The following is a 6,995-nucleotide window of genomic DNA, read 5'->3' as shown; positions in this document are numbered from 1 at the left end:
AACCAAAGGTGTAGGTCTTGGATACTCATAATGCATGAGGTACTCGAAAGCTCTTCTCCTAACCCAAGAGGTATAGGGTTCCAAAGCGATACAGTTCTTCGGACCTAGCTCCTTTCTTCCCTTCCTATGGATCTTGCGCCAAGCGTGGACCATCTTGCCCTTCAAACCTTGGGGATCTTTACCCTCCTGAAAGAACACACCCTCTAACAGAATGTTATTAGGTTTATCCTTTAGGGGGAACCCAAGTTGCCGACGTGCCAAAATAGGGTTGTAGTTAATCCCACCACATGTACCAAGAAGAGGCACATTGGAGAATTCGCCACAAGAGTCGATAATCTGCACACCATCATATACACGGTTGTACCAAAAGATATCATCATTAGTGAGAGACATAAAGCCTCGTGGACCACCGTAGACATCCTTTGTTCTCTTTGAAGGCGACCGTCTATGGCAAGTGCGAAATAAACCACTTGTACAACAGAGGCAAACAGCACACAATGGTACCACCACCCTTTGCATTCCTCATATGCAAAGAAAAGTAAGTGTCACCCAACAGAGTCGAAACGGGATTAAGAGTAGAGAAAATCCTAATAGCGTTCACATCCACAAACTTTTCGATGTTGGGGAATAACACTAGCCCATAGACGAGAAGTACAAATATGGCCTCAAAGGCGTTCTCACTCATGGCCTTCCCATACATAGTAGCTTGAGCGATGAGGAACTCATAAGGGAGACCTTGAATTCCACCTTTGGTAGTCATATGAGCACCAACCAGAGATTCATCTATATGCAACATATCAGCAATCTCTTGAGAAGTAGGAACACTCTCTAAGCCACTAAACGGCAACTGGTCTAGAATAGGTATACCCACAAGGTAGGCATACTCCTCAAGCGTAGGCAAAAGCTGAAAATCCAGAAATGTGAAGCAACGGTACAAGGGATCATAGAACTGCACTAATACACTCATCAATCCTTCGTCCACTTGAGTAGTCAGAATAAATAGAAGCTTCCCATAACGAGCCTTGAAACCCAAGGGATCTAATACATAGGATGTCAAATTCCTTAGCTCTTTCAAGTCGGGTTGTCTGAAACTGTACTTCTTTGTATTCCTTCTTTGTCTTTCCATGTCCGAAAATTTACAAATAGACCTCTTAAGTTCCTTGAAAATTTTCTCATTGTTGATGATATGGATGCAAATGGGTGCATGAATGCATGAATGCAACAATCACACTCAAGGATCAAGCAAAGCACACCAAACAAAGGTCATAGGATGGATCATGTCATCCTTAATATCAATCATCCATTTTGGTGGATTATGGTTTACACCTTATCAACACCCAAGTTCCATTGATATTAAGGACACACGAAAGGATCAACCATGAATCAAGGGTTTGTTGCAAGTCACGAGCATGGAGTCTCGGTTAAAAACCACCCAAAGGGAGTGTACTAGGGATTAAACCTGCCAAGCATGTTCTACAAGAGGTTCCCATAGTCCTCATCCCATCTTTCGGATATTATCGGATAAACGACTACTCGTATTCCAAAAATATTCTCAAGAGAGACTCTTATGAGTGTAGTATCGCGTAACAGTCGTATCAAATCTTACACTTGAACGACTTTCGCACTACATCCTAAAAATAGGCCAAGATGGGCTTGGTAAACTAAGGTCCTTGGCTTATAAGGTCTATATTGGAAAGAGTATTGTCTAACCACAACTACTTGTGTGACATTATTGATCCCAACATGACCTCCACCAAGTGAATGGGCTTTCAAGTTAACTTGCTAAGGAATAACTCCACACAAGTCAACAAAACTATGTCATTCTCCTATCCTAAGTGCACTCGAGTTCGGGTATATAACTCATCTCACCGAGATCACCAAGCATACAAGGAATTAATATTCAAGCAATTCAATCATTACATACAATACAGTAATCCCAAATTGAACAAAAAATATGTCACCAAATAATATATAATACAATACAACAAATATGAAAAGTAGGCAAAACCCACTAGGCAAATGTCCCCAGCAGAGTCGCCATTTTTCTGTAGCGGGGTATTCGTTACCATTAGAGATATTGACTAAATCCAAGGTAAACCATACAAGCCGAGTCGCCACCACACTTCTATTTATCCAAAGGAATGGTTAGAAAGCAAACAAAAACCTAAAAGTTTTATCGAATCAAAAACTAGTAAAAATGTCAGAGATCGGGGTAAGGGGGTTGGTTATGCAATGGGAAGGTTTTAAGCACCCAAAACATCCTAGGTACTCCTAGGGAGCCCTTTTCACACTTGTTGTAAGGTTGGTATTTTGTGAAAAAGAATTTGTGCAAACATGATTGAAGAGATGAGAGAAGAATATACAAGTTATTTACATTTTGTGTTTGGATGGATAAACCCATTGCCTACGTACCATCTTAAAAAAGATTAAGATCTAAACCTCGTAGTTCGGGGTAAAAATCTCAAAAATGAGTTGGTGAATTGATTGATCCAAAAGCCTTAAGGTCTTTTGTTATCCAAGGGAGAAAACTCAACCTAAAACTACAAATCCACCATGTGAGGATAGCTTCAACATGCTAGTGAGGGGTTAACCCTATAATAAGCATGGAAGACTCATTGTCCATCACTAAGGATATAGGTGAGTATTACATCTACCTCAAGGATAACTCAAACCTAATAACTAAAGGTTATGAAAAAGTTTTGATTAAGAAAAGTGGCCATTGAAACCACAAAAGTATTTGGATGACTTATATTTACCAATGAAAAGTATTGACAAAATATGGTCAAAGTTGACTTAGAGATTCAATTCAAAATAAGTGTTATGAAAAGAAAGTTTGAAAATCAAAAGCATAAGGCTTAGGTTTCTAATGTTTTAAAAGAAGTGTTAAATGTTTGCACAAAAGTTTTGGCTTGGGTTAGAGTGGAGGGAAGAAGAAGAATGGCTAAAGTCCTAATCATACAAGAGATGAAGGATAAGAAATAAGACCACAAATGGAGTTCCTCTCTTGAGATCATATTGATGATCCAAGTAGCTCCCATCCTTTGGAATATGCAAGCAAAATAAGTGTAAGCTCAAGCAATCAACATAATCAAACAAGCTCTTAGAAGATCCCCAATGTCTCTTGTATCTTTCACTTTGGATGAACATGACAATGGTTCTTCAATTTGAGCTCACATAGGATCCCCCTAGCACAAAAGCACACACATCAAAGAATTCTATGAAGTAAATCAAGAATGGACAAGAGTGAGTTTAGAGATTTGGTCCTTCTAATCCATCTTCAACATTAAGGTCCTTTTTACTCCAATTTTGCATAGGGAATGTCCTAGAAACTAAGTCCATTTTGTCCATTTCTTTGCATTTGATCCATAACAATCAAAACAAAACACAAGCACAATAATATATACACAATTATATGCTCAAGTGAGCAAAAGGCAAATTGCATTAACATAAACATGTGCTCAAATGAACAAAGGAAAAAGCAAATGAATAATATGTACAAGACTAGTAAATTGCATAAATGTAAAATGCAAGAAGTAAATGTTAATAGTTAATGGTTAATGTTAGAGTTAGTGTGCCATAAGGCAAATTTAGCGCTATGTTAAGCAATCGTAATTGGACTTATGTAGAAGTCACAACTATCTGAGGCCGGTCAATAATAATGTAGGCAACAACACAAGTTAGAGGTCTTGATTAGTGAATCAAACTCCAACAACTTGCCATTCCAAAAAGAAGATGAGAAATGATCTTGTATTGATTTAGGTTCTTTGCATGATTTAGGAAGCAGCCTATCCTTAATGCAAAGCCATTCACTTGATCTATGATCAAGATGAATTAGATTTGAATCAAGGAAGATTAAGCCTCCATGTATCAATGCTAACCACCAATCTTTAACTCATTGATCAAGAAGAAGAAAGAAAGAAGAAGATGAAGAAGATGAAGAATTAAAGTGCATTAATGGAAATGGTATGTACTAATCAACAAGTATTGACCAAAGATAGAGAAGATCAAGGTCAAACAATAGAAAACAGAAGCAAAATGAAAATTAGAAGTCAAGAAACAAATAAAATATTTTTTGACATTTTTTAATATTGAAATAAAACTTGAATTAAAATAATAAAGAAAGGTCAAAATTCAAACTCACTTCAAATCAACTTTGAAAAGTCCAAGTGAATTATCCCAAGTTCAACAAGGTCAAACAAAGTTTGACAAAAAATTTCAGCATTTTTAAAAGTCAGAAACTATTTTAAATCAATTAAAAATGCATAAAAATAACGTAATTGAATTAAAATCTCAAATAAATATCAAATTAATTAATAAATTGATGAGAATATTTTTCATAGATCTATCATCATTCAAAGAGGTTAGAAAAATACTTTTGTATTTTTTGGATATCAAAAACTATTTTAAATGAATTAAAAATAACCAGAAAAGAGAAAATTACTAAAAAATATCAAATGATGAAATAAAAAATATTAAAAATCATTTTTAAAAAGTAGAAATTAAAAGGAGAAGAATGAAATTGGTCCCATAATTTTTGGACCAATAATGAGAGAGATATGAATTTTTAAAATGAAATGGAATTAAAATAATAAAATGAAATAAAATCAGAAATTAGAAAAAGGAGAAAAAGCGTGGACCGTCTGATGATCTCTCATTAATTGACGTGGATCATCATGTGGCCAAGAAGCGCACGCTCACCATACACGCGAGTCAAACGCATCACATTGAGCCATTAAATGAGTCATAACATTAGACACACGTGATTGCATCTGGGAAAAGTAATGGACGGTTTTGATTTGATCTGGAGACCAGACGATGGCCAGCGCCACCGTCTTCTCCGACCAACTTCCGGCCACGTCCAAAGTTATAGAAATAAAAATAGTAACCAAATGGCACGATCCAGACATCAATCGAGAGCTGGGGTGATGTACATCACCTCTATACCACTCAATTCCATTCTAGATCTCTATATTGAGAGAAATCAGAAGTGGAAATTCTGTGGTGTTCATATGAACTTCATGATTTTCAAAAATTGAAAGCATAACAATGTTGCCTCTATGCAGAGGACTTCAGATCACACAACAACAAAGAAAATAGAGCACTATACAAGCTGATTCAGAGCAAATAACAGTTGAAGTAAACCTTTGATTTGCAAGGCTTTGAGTCACAATCTTTGGATGTTTTTGCTTATAGTAGATACTATGGATCAAAGAGAGAAGGTTTAGGAACTTTGAGATCTGAAGATTGATCAATGAAATCAAAATTTAGATCTGAAAAATTTGAAGAAAAATGAATTAGTTCCTTTAGTGATGGCTAGGATTTCACTTCAACTGCAATTGGGGCGCCTTAAGGTTAAAGAAATGAAGAGCATGGGCATGGTATTTATAGGAGAAAGCAATGTTGAATGCATGAACCAAAGTTTGCATGAATGGAAAGGGCCTCCATGCATGGGCCTGTACAGGCGCATGGAGGGCCCAATTCCACTTGGAATTGGAAGCTAATGCGTGATGAAAGCAAAATTGACGTGCAGATTGGACTGTGTTAGCTCATGCAAGGCAAATGAAATGATTTTTCCAAAAATGCACTATAACATTCAAGTCTTCGAAAATGCCATGTTAAAAATAGGAACACCACCTCATGAGTAATGGTTGGAAAGCTTATTGCATAAGGATCATTCGTTATGTTGATCAAAATTCCATTTGGGCCTTGGAAATTAATGAAAATTGGACATGAAGTGTAGGGTGCAAAACATGCATATGTGAGATTTTCGAAATTGGCCAAAGTTCAAGCCCTTCTGTCTCAACTATACAAGCTCCAAATGACAAAATCTTCAACATCAAAGTTGTATATATTTTCAAGAAAATCAATTTGGACTCAAAGTTTGAATCATTTGGATTTTTTATGAAGACGTTATGGGCACTTGAAGTTGGACTTTTTCACATTTCAATGCATTTGATCCAAAGTGACCTATAATGTTTTGCATTTTCACATGTATTTATTTTGAGATTTTGAAAATGTTTCTCAACATAACATTTGAAGTAGACATCTTACTCTTTCTAATGCATTTGATATCACCTCAAAATCATGAAAAATGAAGGAGTTATGTCCTTGGGAAGTTGACCTAAAATTAGGGTTTCAGTCAAAATGACCTATAATGTCTTGGAATGGATGATGACCTTCCAAGCTTCAAATCAATTTTTGATGAACATGAAAGTTGTTCATATGGTCCTTAAGATCATTTTTTATCTTGGGGTAATCTCCATTTGACAAGCACATAAAAAGTTAGGTCTCAGTGTATTTCAAAATAGTCAGATGAATTGACTGATCAACTTCTCAAGTCCACACCTCATCTCTTAGTGAATTGATGATTGAGGGCACTCATATAGGTTCAAATATGCATGAAATTATGAATGAAAGAACTTACCTTGATTGTATTTGACCATGGGTTGAGGTTGCTTCATGAGCAAGACATAGTTGATGAACAGATGGATTAGGGTTTCCTTGAGAAACAAGCCGCAGATCCTTTGATTTGCTTTGATCAAAATGATGAATTGAGATAATTGGGAAGCATATTTGATGGATGAGAGCTTTGGGAACCATTGTTGTTCTTTCTTTCATCTTCCTTTGGCCATATCAATGCACATAGGGTCTCCTAGAAGCTTTAGACCTTGTGACTGCTCAAGCTACAAACAAAAGATGTTAGTGACATATTTTTGTGCTTTTGGTTAGTAAAATAAAATGAGAAAAGCAAAAATATACAATTCAAGTATGCTTGGTGACCTCAAACCAACTCACAAGAGATCCCAACCAAAGGGAACGAGCCAAGATGCTTATGATCCTTGAGGCAATGCAAATGCAATGTTATGATGCCATGATGGATCTTAGGGTCAAAATTAGGGTCTTACACATTGAAAATTTATCACAATCATATTGGAGAAAACCAATCATAGAGTACTTGGAAAATCTGGTCGGAAACACTGACAGGAAAATCAAGT

This window comes from Lathyrus oleraceus, chromosome 3 (assembly GCF_024323335.1).
Source record: "Lathyrus oleraceus cultivar Zhongwan6 chromosome 3, CAAS_Psat_ZW6_1.0, whole genome shotgun sequence".
Classification (NCBI taxonomy): Eukaryota; Viridiplantae; Streptophyta; class Magnoliopsida; order Fabales; family Fabaceae; genus Lathyrus; species Lathyrus oleraceus.
The sequence above is the reverse complement of the archived record's forward strand: the minus strand, read 5'-3'. Positions refer to the sequence as shown.